This window comes from Thermobia domestica, chromosome 16 (genome assembly GCF_964235325.1).
Source record: "Thermobia domestica chromosome 16, izTheDome1.hap1.1, whole genome shotgun sequence".
Taxonomy (NCBI): Eukaryota; Metazoa; Arthropoda; class Insecta; order Zygentoma; family Lepismatidae; genus Thermobia; species Thermobia domestica.
The window spans coordinates 105,179,725-105,193,214 of NC_137469.1; positions in this window are offsets into that span (position 1 = coordinate 105,179,725).

Below are 13,490 nucleotides of genomic sequence, written 5' to 3' on the forward strand. Positions count from 1 at the left end.
TGGAAGCTCTGTAAAATAAAGGGCATTGAAGGTGTGCATTGTTGTCCGTTAGAGGGCATGGGGAACAGAAACAAAACATGATTGTAAGGATACTCAAGTTGTATACTTGCCCAAGTCCTTGTCGCTTGCGAACTTGCAAGTGCAACTAAAAAGAAACTAAAAAGAAAAATTTGTATTCGTTAGTTGTCTTGAGTGTCAAACGTAGCAAGTTAGAAAATACTTTTCGTAATTCAGACGTAACGATGAGATTTTGACTTGCTTGTCACCAGTTGCAGAGTAGAGAAAGGTTTCTCCAGATTTCAAATAATAATAATAATAATAATAATAATAATAATAATAATAATAATAATAATAATAATAATAATAATAATAATAATAATAATAATACTAATAATAATAATAAGATTCTCAATAGAATCATAATAGTTTAGCTTAATGTTATTGTACTGAGAGTGTTACGGATATCATGAGAAGTCTGTTCGTTCTAAGTTAAAAAATAATTCAACAAAAGCAGCTCAAAGTTAGAATGTGATGGATGGGAGGTCAGGAGGTCCTTGATGCTGTAGGAGAACGTAATGTAGGGTGACCAGATTACCAATTTTTATCGAGTACCACCCGTTATCGAGAATATTTTATCTTCTCGTTTAGTTATCGCTAAAATAATAAAAATTACCCTTTTTCTGACAATAAAAAGCTGCTTTTCTTCGTCTCCAAGAAATAGTAAAAAACATAGGTATTTGTCACATTTTTGTTTGCTATACGTAGTCCAATATATTCCTTTTGCATTTCTATCTTTCTTTCTACCTCTCATGACACCTCCCAGAATAACAAGACCAATTCATTGTTGAACATACGACTTAATCTGCAGTTTTATATTGTAGTATATACGGCTGTAGTTACTACATGTGTTACATTATATCTGGTGATATTATGTAAACTGATGATCACAGGCAGGGCCGGCTTTAAGCCAATTGGACCGATTGCTCCCAATCGGGCTCCGCGCCTAAGAGGGCCCCGCGCTAGTGCCGTCTACTCAACTGTCCTGTCTAATCTACTCTCTAGTGCCGTTTTAACAGCATATTAGGTCCCAGAGCAAACAAGCGTGTTGTGGTCCCTATGACTAAATTTTGCTCCTAATGCATGTAATTAATACTGTACATGCCATTCTGCTCGCGGGGCCCCCGGCCAAGTGGCTATGGTACCGTTAAGATGGCTCTGCTACTCTCAGTTGTCAAGTACACACAACAACATATTGCAATACAGGTACATCCATGGACTCCACAAAGGACAGTATAGCCTTTCCCTAACAAGTAAATGTATAGTTTGTATCCGTTTTGGCAAAAACCATGGCTTTAATTGAAAAAACCAAAAGCCCGTTTTTTTGTGTTTAAACCCGTTTTTTTTTGTTTTAAATCCAGTTTTTCGTTTAAAAAAATTGCTCTATGTATTTATATCACATATGAACAGAAATAAGTTTGTTTCGCTTTGGTGTTATTATACAACAACCGAGTTGTGTTGAGAGGGGTCACATAAGCTTAAAGCGGAATCCAAACCGCTTCTCGGCTTACATCCGAGAGAAATTGTCCTCCATTTGAACTCGAAACCAGGACTAATTGGTCACAAATGCAATACATCTGCCGACTCATTCACGAAGGACTCCTGATAAAAATACGTTGCACTGATCTTTACATATTTGTTAATATAATTGTCAAAAGTAATTTCAAGAGAACAAAAAGATAAACAGTTCCACAAGTGAAACCATTATACAGAATTACAAATGGGCAATTTCAAAATACTGCAGAGTACAGAAGAACTAATTTAGTCCAAGTAAGTTCACTACGACTTTTATTAATCCAAGTTAAAGAAATACAACAACTTAATTTGCATATCAGTAAAAAAGTGAATAAAGATACGAATTATTTGAGTCCACTTTGGTCCTGATCCATTTATACATAAATAGATACCAAAGATACTTCTGATTTCAATAATGCCTCTCGTGGGGTTTGTATGACCCTCCCTCCAATAATACGACATTTCGATGTATTTTATCAACAGTAGTAGTAGAAAATGGATCGATCTGGAACAACATAGAACAGCATCAGACAACTCACAAGCCTCTGGGAAATTGACCACCCTACACCGTGAGCCCACGGTCTTTTACGACTCCATTTTAGGGGTGAATTTATTCCCTTTTATGAGCACTTTTTAGGGGGTGTATTCGTTCTCTTTTATGACCACTTTTTAGGGAGCACTGGCGGATCCAAGGGGGGGGCGAAGGGGGCGACCGCCCCCCCCAAAGGTCTGGTTTTTCTTTCAGCATTTAGAGTTGGAAAATACAAATATGGTCTTTTCCCGACAGATTCACTCTGTGTGACATGCCTAGCAGAGTCTAATCAAAATGTGTGGTACTTAATAGTACTTAATACAGACATATTTGAAGTGTGAATACTTCTGTCCCTAGTTCCTTGAGGCGGTCACTATAAGCCTCAAACGAGCGAGAATATGATTCATTCATTGGACGAACAGCTGTAGGAAGGACGGTAACGGCTCACTCTTTGAGCTAAAAAGCTATATTTTAAAATTGTGTCCTAGAAAAAGGATATGTAAATGGAATTCGGGTCCTGAAACTTCAAGTATCTTTACCTTGAATAAAGAGAAATATAGAATCTTCAGCGCTCCTTACCGGAAAGCTCTCTGAATCTGAGACTTTTCGGTTGGTTGATTGATTGATATGTATTTACGTTGTTTGTCAAATGCGATGCTTTACAGAACGAGAACTAGAGTTTAAAGTTGGATTTTAACCACTGTAGTACTTTCGATGCTTACTCACCGGGAATCAAACCACACAACCTCATGCATCAAACATCAAAGATACGTTCGCTAGCTACTAGATCAACAAAGAGAGCCGTGACTTTTGGAGTTCAACATGAAAACATTAGGAAAGAACCAGGGATTCATTGTGACTTTTAATGTCATTTCTTTTTTCCTTGGGAAATAACACAAACTGTTATATAAAAGACGAAGTCCTGAATGAATAACTGGTCGCACAGGCCAAACCGCTCAAGCTAGAAACTTGAAATTCGGGCAGTAGATAAGATTTGTGATGTAGGTTATTACTAAAGAAGGATTTCTTGGAAATTCGGAGAAAGGAAGGGAGTGGCCATCTCTCCAAATCCCTTAAGGATGGAGACTTGAACTTTGATACTTGACTCGCTTTTCAACGTTTTTTGATACTTTAGTAAAATTGGAGAAAAAGAGTTGAAAAGAAAAGGTTACGGGGATTGCAATTATTATAATAATATATCAATATCTAAGAATCTTTAAAGGTTAGAAACATGAAACTTGGTGTATGGACTTCTCACTCAAAATAATTCAATACGTATTTCAGCGTCTTTAAAATTTTACCTAGAACAAAAGAAAAGGAAAAGAAAATTATTATTATTATTATTATTATTATTATTATTATTATTATTATTATTATTATTATTATTATTATTATTATTATTATTATTATTATTAAATGCCCATATCTCGAGATCCCTTACAGTTAGAGACATGAAAGTGGGTAGTTTAATTTTTCATTTAAAAGTATTAAACATGTATTTGAGCGTTTTTGCCACTTAACGTAGAAGGGGAGAAAAAGATGCGGGTGATTCACTAAAATGCCTTTCAAGGTGTTTGGATTTCGTAACAGAGTTTTAGCTCAATCCAATTCTATATGATTGAAATGATAGCTCAATTCTATGTTCTATATGATAGCTCAATTCTATGTTCTATATGATGGCTCAATTCCATATTCTATATGATAGCTCAATTCTATATTCTAAACGAGACGAAAGGAAGAACGCGAAATATTGTGTCACAATAGCGCGTAGGGGCATTTGCTATACATATCGTGCGAGGCCGTATGTAGAGCAAATTGGCGGTCTGGGAGCGAAGCTCTACCTAGGCCGAAGGTTAGTATAATATAATTTTATTGTTGTTGTAAGTATGGCTATAATTATACTATGTTTCTAAGAACTGCATTTAAGAAATTACCTAATAGAGCCAATTTCCCAATCCTAGTCTGGTCTAATGCCTTTTTCTTTACATACTCAATTATACCATTGCAATAGAGGTGTATTCGGACAAAATACCGTATACAGAGCATCATCCGAAAGAACATTTTCAACACTAAAAAGGTTAAAGACATGGCTACGATCCCGGATGGGTGCAGATCGACTTAACAGCCTGGCACTACTATATAGGTACCGAGACAAACGTAGATTTTTTGGCCCAGTTGGAACAATGTGTGCCATACACTATTAAACATTACTTTATAATTAATTATTGTATTATTTTATTACACCAAGAAATTGACATAGAAATATCGTGTCTTTTGTTATTTGTTGACATTTTGTATTATTCTTTATTCATGTATATTTTTGTTATCTATATTTGCGTAGACCGAGTCTTTTTTTTTTTCATCTGTTTTCCTGCAATTGTTATTCAAAATATAAATAATTAGAGTAAATTTTATGTTCTTTCGTTAAAATGAATGCCATCGTCAATACAGTATTTTCTTTTGTGCAAGTACTGTGCAAGACAGCGTATTGATACAAAGCGGTGATAGTGAATCATGACACCTCCATACCTCCGAAACGAAAGTGCGTATTTAATTTAAATCTAGAGACAGAATATACTTTCATTTAAAAAACTTACAAATTCGGGTACGAAAATAGAATCTGGGAATCAAGTTTGCACCCCCCCCCTCCAGTCCCGCATTCATAAGCGTCCGAGCCTTGCAAAAGAAAAATTCTGGTCACTATGAGGGTACGATCATCTTTCAGGAAGCGAACCGCCCCCCCCAAACGGTCCTTCTGGATCCGCTAGTGTTAGGGAGTGAACTCGTTTCCTTTTATGAGCATATTTTCCAACCCCTACGAACACATAACAGAAGAGCAGATAACACATAAGACTTGTTCCCTTTTATGAACACTTTTTCAGAGGTGAACTCGTTCTCTTTTATGAGCACATTTTTCAACCCCTTAGCATCAGACTACATAGCGCATCAGACAGAGACTACGAAACATAGCAGGGGTGAACATAACGAACATAGCGGAGAATAAGGGTGGACTCGATTACGAACACACAGCAAGGGTGTATTCGTTTTCAACCCTTATTTTAACATAGCAGAACTAATAAAAGAGTATGGAATATTGTCCAACCCCTATTTGAACATAGCATGGCTTACGTGAACCCATGGTCTTTTACGACCTCCATTTTAAGAGTGAACTCGTTCTCTTTTATGAGCATATTCCCCAACCCCTACGAACACATAGCAGAGGTGTATTTGTTTTCAACCCTTTAGCATCAGACTACATAACATAACAGAAATAGTAAAAGAGTATGGTATATTTTCCAACCCCTATTTGAACATAGCGCATCAGACAGAGACTACGAAACATAACAGGGGTGAACTTGTTTTTACGAACACACAGCAGAGATTATTTTCTTTTACGGGGGTAGCAACACCCCCAACCCTCCTCCTTTCTCATCCAGGGCTTGGGACCGGCAATGGCGGAGTTTAAAAAAATAACATCATCATACTCTCATAAATGAATAAAGCATAATATCATTAGCATTAATAGTAGTGAGTGAGAATTTGTTTAAAAAATCGTGCAGTGAATACCCAGATGCACGACATGCTAGATATAGGAAACAGTAATGTCCACAAAATTGAGATAAATCACCTTGAATACGTCTATTATTCCATGTATAATACAGACACTTTCGTTTTAAAAACCTTATATGATGTTGTATATAGGGAGGTATACCATAGCTATCGAAATACTCTCCCACACACATATTAGATATATAGACAGCAACCCAATGTTCACCAGGCTTATCACTAGAATCAGTGTTTATAATTATGGCGGCTGCAAATGTATGAATAAACAAAGGTAACTCATCAGCAGCATATACACCAATAAAATGATCTTTAGGCAAATTTTGTTGTAATGCTTCATAAAGCTCAATTGTATTTAACATTTTTTTCTTTAATTAATATATATTTTTCTCTGGAAATCAATTTCTAATTCTGAAGAGAATTCACCATAAATAATTGTTGTTACAGGAGATGGCAGTGCTTCTTTAAAATGAACCTCTAAACGTACACTTCCTTGCCGTTGCGGACTAGTATGAAATGCAGCACTTGCGCTTGAATCAGGAGTTAAATCAAACACCAGTAGAGTATAACCATTAGGATATTCAGCGAGTGAAATATTATTACCTTGATTAGAATAATAAATACCTGAACCTGTAAATAACGTAGAATATGCTTGTACATATAGATTATTATCAAAATCCGGTTGTAAAGGTTTGAAGGGCATTGGAGTTCCATCAACATGCAATGTAAAAAATGACATACTAAAATGTTGAAAATTGAATGGATTTGTTTGATAAGTACCATTGAAAGCAGTATTAGTAACAAAACCAATAATAATACGTTTAGGTACTATGCCTGAAAACAGATCTGGAAGTGTACTATCCATAATTCCTTGTGGCAGAGTTTCTGTCTTCACCTGCACTTTTGTTATAGGATATTTTATTCTAAATTTAGGATTTTGTAATACTTTATTTTGTGCTATTTTAACTGCTGGTGATACATCAACCTTTTTCACAAGCAATGTTGCATCTGTAATTACAACTTTTCCATCAGCATCTGCGTCACCCATTAGACAAAATGTAGGTTTAGCTGGAATTAGTTTAATACGCAATTGTACACCATTCAGTAAAAATTTCTCCTGATTGAAAATATCAGCATGAATATAACCCAATAATTCAAATGACTGACTTAAAGTAGTGAGAAGAAAACGTTGTTTAAATCCTACATTAGCATCGGCCACACTGTCCATATGCCCTGCAGTATCTTTAAACCACATTGATGTTTGAAGGATGAAGTTTATGTCTGCTATGGAGAATGAATTAAGAAAAATCATAAACATATTAGATCAACAAAAACCATTAATACCATTAAATAGTTCTCAGTTACAGGAGTTTAATCTATCCACTGAATACTCAGTTTGCTATAGTAAATATACGAGTAACAATAGAAAAGTTAAACATCATAACCATTTAACTGGTCAGTATATTGCCACGGTGTGCAACAATTGCAATTTACAAATTAAACGTCAAAGTAATTTTATCCCTGTCTTCTTCCATAATTTGTCTGGGTATGATGCACCCCTGGCAATATTTCTGTAATTGCTGAAAGCACTGAGAAATACATCACATTCTCTAAACATTTTAATTTTAATGGTAGACCTATCGAGTTACGTTTTGTAGACCTATTTAAATTCCTGCCGTACAGTCTCGAAAATTTAGTGTCAAAATTAAAACCTGAGCAATTTGTCTATACAAAGCAATATTTTTCTGATGATAAGTTCCCTTTAATTCTTCGTAAGGGAATTTATTATTACGATTACATAACAAATTTAGATACATTTAATGAAATTGAATTTCCTGAAAGAGAGGCATTTAATAGCAAATGGAATGGAACACAGATTTCCGAGACTGATTATCAATATGCAAAACTGATTTGGCGTGTGTTTAAATGTGAAAATTTAGGGAACTACCACGATCTATATTTAAAATGTGATGTACTTCTCACAGCAGATGTGTTGGAGAATTTTAGAAAGACATGTTCAAATGCTTTTTGCATTGATCCGATTAATTGTTTTACTGCACCTGGGTTGGCATAGCAAGCCATGTTATATAGAACAAAAATTGAACTTCAACTTTTATCAGATATCAATATGTATATGTTTGTAGAAAAATCGATTCGCGGAGGTATTACTCAAGCTGTGTTAAGGTATGCCAAAGCTAATAATCCTTACGTACATGATTTTGATGCGGAAAAAGAAAAATCTTATTTACTCTATATTGACATGAACAATCTGTACGGACTATCAATGATTGACTATTTACCATATGGTGGTTTTCGGTGGGAGGATAAAATTGACAATTGGCAAGACAAAAATAAAATTATCAATTGGCCCACGGATAGTGAATGGTTTTTTTTCTAGAAGTGGACTTACAGTATCCAAATTATTTACACGAATACCATTCTGATTTTCCGTGTGCTCCCACTAATGAAGATCCACCAAATGGTAAATACTCAAAATTACTATTGACACTTAAATCGAAATCGAATTATATCTTGCATTATAGAGTATTACAATTTTATCTAAAACAAGGTTTAATATTGGTAAAAGTACATAAAATATTATGGTTTCGTCAATCTAAATGGCTTGCATCTTATATACAAGAAAATACTCAACGCCGTGCAAATGCTACAATTGAATTTGAAAAAGATTTCTATAAGTTATTAAATAATTCTGTATACGGAAAGACAATGGAGAATGTACGAAAACGAATTGATATAAAATTAATTAACAATGAAAAAAAGTGTAAAAAATTAGTAGCGCAAGATCAGTTTCAAAATTGGGTAAAATTAGGGGATAATCTTGCATTATTCCATATGGTAAAAAAATCTGTGACTCTAAATAAACCAATTTATGTAGGAGCGACAATTTTAGAATTATCAAAATTAGCAATATATGAATTCCATTATAATATAATGAAACCTCGATATGGAGATAAGATTAGTATTGCTTATATGGATACTGACTCTTTCATTTACTATATTAAAACCAACAATATTTATAACGATATAAAAGATATGAACGAATATTTTGATACCTCAAATTTTTCTCAACCTAATCCGTATGATATTCCATGGAAAAATAAAAAAAGCTTTAGGTAAAATGAAAGATGAATTAGGTGGACTTCCCATTATTGAATATGTTCGTTTACGAGCAAAAAATTATGCAATAAAAACTGGTGAAAATAAAGAATTGAAAAAATGTAAAGGGATCAAGAAAAATGTAGTTAAAGAACAAATTACGTTTGACGATTATAAATCATGTCTATTTCAAAACGAAACGATTCATAAAACACAATTTGAAATTAAATGTAAATATCACAATTTAACAACAAATCAGGTAACAAAATTAGCGTTAGATCCATATGATGACAAAAGAAAAATTTTAAATTGTAATATACACACTGTTCCTTGGGGGTATCATAATAAAGATTTAACATGTACGATTTGTATACGTGTACGATTTGTAAATATGATATAATTTTTTTTGGATATATTAGTATTAAAAAATATGTCACAATCAGTTCGAGAACAAATAGTTGCAGAATTACATAAAAGTGCAAGACGAAACTATCCTCGAATACCTGTTATAACGAAAGGGATTCATGATTTATGGCAAGCTGATTTAGTTGAGATGAATAGTGGAAAATTGAAAGGTCTAGCAAAAATTAATCGAAATTACAAATATTTATTAACTGTCATAGATACATTCTCTAAATATGCTTGGGCTATTCCTGTGAAAAATAAAACTGGGAAAGAAAAAACACAAGCATTTATAACAGTACTGAGAAAAGCAAACAAAAGCCCTAAATTTTTACAAACTGACAGGGGTCGAGAATTTTATAATTCAGAGTTTCAGAAGGCGATGAACCAAAATAACATTAAACATTATTCCACGTACAGTGATGTGAAAGCAAGTATTATTGAAAGATTTAATAGATCATTACGTAATTTAATGTGGAGACAATTTACACTGCAGGGAAATTATAAATGGATTGGCATTCTGCCGGAATTACTACTCAGTGAAGTGCAATTATATTTAAATAATCAAATTATTTCCTACTCTTCACATACATATCCATATCGATCGTATATTGAAAAACTACTAAATTATAATGCTGAAGCTAAAACAACTCATCTTCAAACATCAATGTGGTTTAAAGATACTGCAGGGCATATGGACAGTGTGGGCGATGCTAATGTAGGATTTAAACAACGTTTTCTTCTTACTACTTTAAGTCAGTCATTTGAATTATTGGGTTATATTCATGCTGATATTTTCAATCAGGAGAAATTTTTACTGAATGGTGTACAATTGCGTATTAAACTAATTCCAGCTAAACCTACATTTTGTCTAATGGGTGACGCAGATGCTGATGGAAAAGTTGTAATTACAGATGCAACATTGCTTGTGAAAAAGGTTGATGTATCACCAGCAGTTAAAATAGCACAAAATAAAGTATTACAAAATCCTAAATTTAGAATAAAATATCCTATAACAAAAGTGCAGGTCAAGACAGAAACTCTGCCACAAGGAATTATGGATAGTACACTTCCAGATCTGTTTTTAGGCATAGTACCTAAACGTATTATTATTGGTTTTGTTACTAATACTGCTTTCAATGGTACTTATCAAACAAATCCATTCAATTTTCAACATTTTAGTATGTCATTTTTTACATTGCATGTTGATGGAACTCCAATGCCCTTCAAACCTTTACAAGCAGATTTTGATAATAAGCTATATGTGCAAGCATATTCTACGTTATTTACAGGTTCAGGTATTTATTATTCTAATCAAGGTAATAATATTTCACTCGCTGAATATCCTAATGGTTATACTCTACTGGTGTTTGATTTAACTCCTGATTCAAGCGCAAGTGCTGCATTTCATACTAGTCCGCAACGGCAAGGAAGTGTACGTTTAGAGGTTCATTTTAAAGAAGCACTGCCATCTCCTGTAACAACAATTATTTATGGTGAATTCTCTTCAGAATTAGAAATTGATTTCCAGAGAAAAATATATATTAATTAAAGAAAAAAATGTTAAATACAATTGAGCTTTATGAAGCATTACAACAAAATTTGCCTAAAGATCATTTTATTGGTGTATATGCTGCTGATGAGTTACCTTTGTTTATTCATACATTTGCAGCCGCCATAATTATAAACACTGATTCTAGTGATAAGCCTGGTGAACATTGGGTTGCTGTTTATATATCTAATATGTGTGTGGGAGAGTATTTCGATAGCTATGGTATACCTCCCTATATACAACATCATATAAGGTTTTTAAAACGAAAGTGTCTGTATTATACATGGAATAATAGACGTATTCAAGGTGATTTATCTCAATTTTGTGGACATTACTGTTTCCTATATCTAGCATGTCGTGCATCTGGGTATTCACTGCACGATTTTTTAAACAAATTCTCACTCACTACTATTAATGCTAATGATATTATGCTTTATTCATTTATGAGAGTATGATGATGTTATTTTTTTAAACTCCACCATTGCCGGTCCCAAGCCCTGGATGAGAAAGGAGGAGGGTTGGGGGTGTTGCTACCCCCGTAAAAGAAAATAATCTCTGCTGTGTGTTCGTAAAAACAAGTTCACCCCTGTTATGTTTCGTAGTCTCTGTCTGATGCACTATGTTCAAATAGGGGTTGGAAAATATACCATACATACTCTTTTACTAGTTCTGTTATGTTATGTAGTCTGATGCTAAAGGGTTGAAAACAAATACACCTCTGCTATGTGTTCGTAGGGGTTGGGGATATGCTCATAAAAGAGAACGAGTTCACCCTTAAAATGGAGGTCGTAAAAGACCATGGGTTCACGTAAGCCATGCTATGTTCAAATAGGGGTTGGAAAATATTCCATACTCTTTTATTAGTTCTGCTATGTTAAAATAAGGGTTGAAAACGAATACACCCTTGCTGTGTGTTCGTAATCGAGTCCACCCCTATTCTCTGCTATGTTCGTTATGTTCACCCCTGCTATGTTTCGTAGTCTCTGTCTGATGCGCTATGTAGTCTGATGCTAAGGGGTTGAAAAATGTGCTCATAAAAGAGAACGAGTTCACCCCTGAAAAAGTGTTCATAAAAGGGAACAAGTCTTATGTGTTATCTGCTCTTCTGTTATGTGTTCATAGGGGTTGGAAAATATGCTCATAAAAGGGAACGAGTTCACCCCCTAAAAAGTGGTCATAAGAGAGAACGAGTACACCCCCTAAAAAGTGCTCATAAAAGGGAATAAATTCACCCCTAAAATGGAGGTCGTAAAAGTCCGTGGGCTCACGGTGTACGGTGGTCAATTTCCCAGGGGCTTGTGAGTTGTCTGATGCTGTTCTATGTTGTTCCAGATCGATCCATTTTCTACTACTAACAGTAATTATTAAAACGAAACAAAATTTAGAATTTTTCTTTGATTGCAATTGCATAACAATAATAACAAACTATTAAAAAATCACAAACTTGAAATCATAAACTTAAAAAAAAAAAAGTTGTTTTTGTAGTATACTCTCTTTGAGTAATGAATGGAGAATGTAGGTCTGAATATAATACAAATAATATACATGAGTGAAACGTGATAACCCACAAGTGTGTTTTCATCAAGATTTTACCAACACTTCTTCTTTTACGAACATTTTTCGTTTTTTGGTTTAAACCAGTTTTTTTTTGAAAACACCAACTGGTTTAAACCACTTTGGTTTAAACCAGCCAACCATGGTTTGTACTAAGTTTCCAGGTATAAGAAAATATTTTCTGAATTTAATGCTACAGTAGTTTCTTTACTTTTTTTATGTTTATAACCTGTTGAAAAAAGAGATATTATGTCCAGGGAATATTCTGCACACCCCATTCTTTGATTTTGTGTAAAAGTGTATATCATTATTCTGGGTGTATACCCTCTTATTTTGAACACCCCACTAAGTAAAAGTTGCTGGTGTTCTTACTGATTATGTCATGTGATACTACTGTGAATGCCGACATGATATCAAATAAATCAGTCTCAGTGAGACTTCTTTGCATATCCTTTCTCTTATTATAGCTATATTAAAAACACAAAACAGGCAGAGGATAAACTTTGGCCTCTCTTTCGGAAAATCCCGTTGATGTATTTTTTAAAATCAAGTCAGGAAAATGGAATGTATACTAGTGCGTACTTAATAGGTGGCTGCTTATGAAGATTTGTCTTCTAACTCGAATAATCCAACGGAAAATGTGTCATTCATCTTCCACCAGTTTCTTAAGGTTTGTGATCGTCTCATCACCATTTCATTTTATCTGCAGTCGATAACGATTTCAAGCTGATACCTTTCATAAGTAGCTACCAGTAGTTCCCACTACGTGCTGTACATTAGGTTTTCTTAACTTGAATTCTTTTCAGAAAGATACAGCTGTTAAGAAATCTTTGAACCACCGAATTCATATCAATGTGCAGTTCATTATGTCTTATAAGTATAAACTTATGGAAACATAGACTTCCCCATTGTATTTCTCGTAAAATTCTAGCCCAATTTGATATATTACATGACAGATTTCCTATTCAAAGAGTCGAGCGATACAAGACGGGCGACTTCAAGGCGGCGGCCATGATAAGTATACCCTCAAATAAATGTCTACTTCCTCCCGGTGTCGATTAATGTGTTTTTGTTTTTCTTCCCTTTACCCGTTTTACAAATGAATTGAAATTTTCAAACTTGTAGCACATTATTATGGCTTATTTGATCAATTAGGTTTTTGAGCACTGCGGCCGTCTTTATGGACGGAAGAACTTT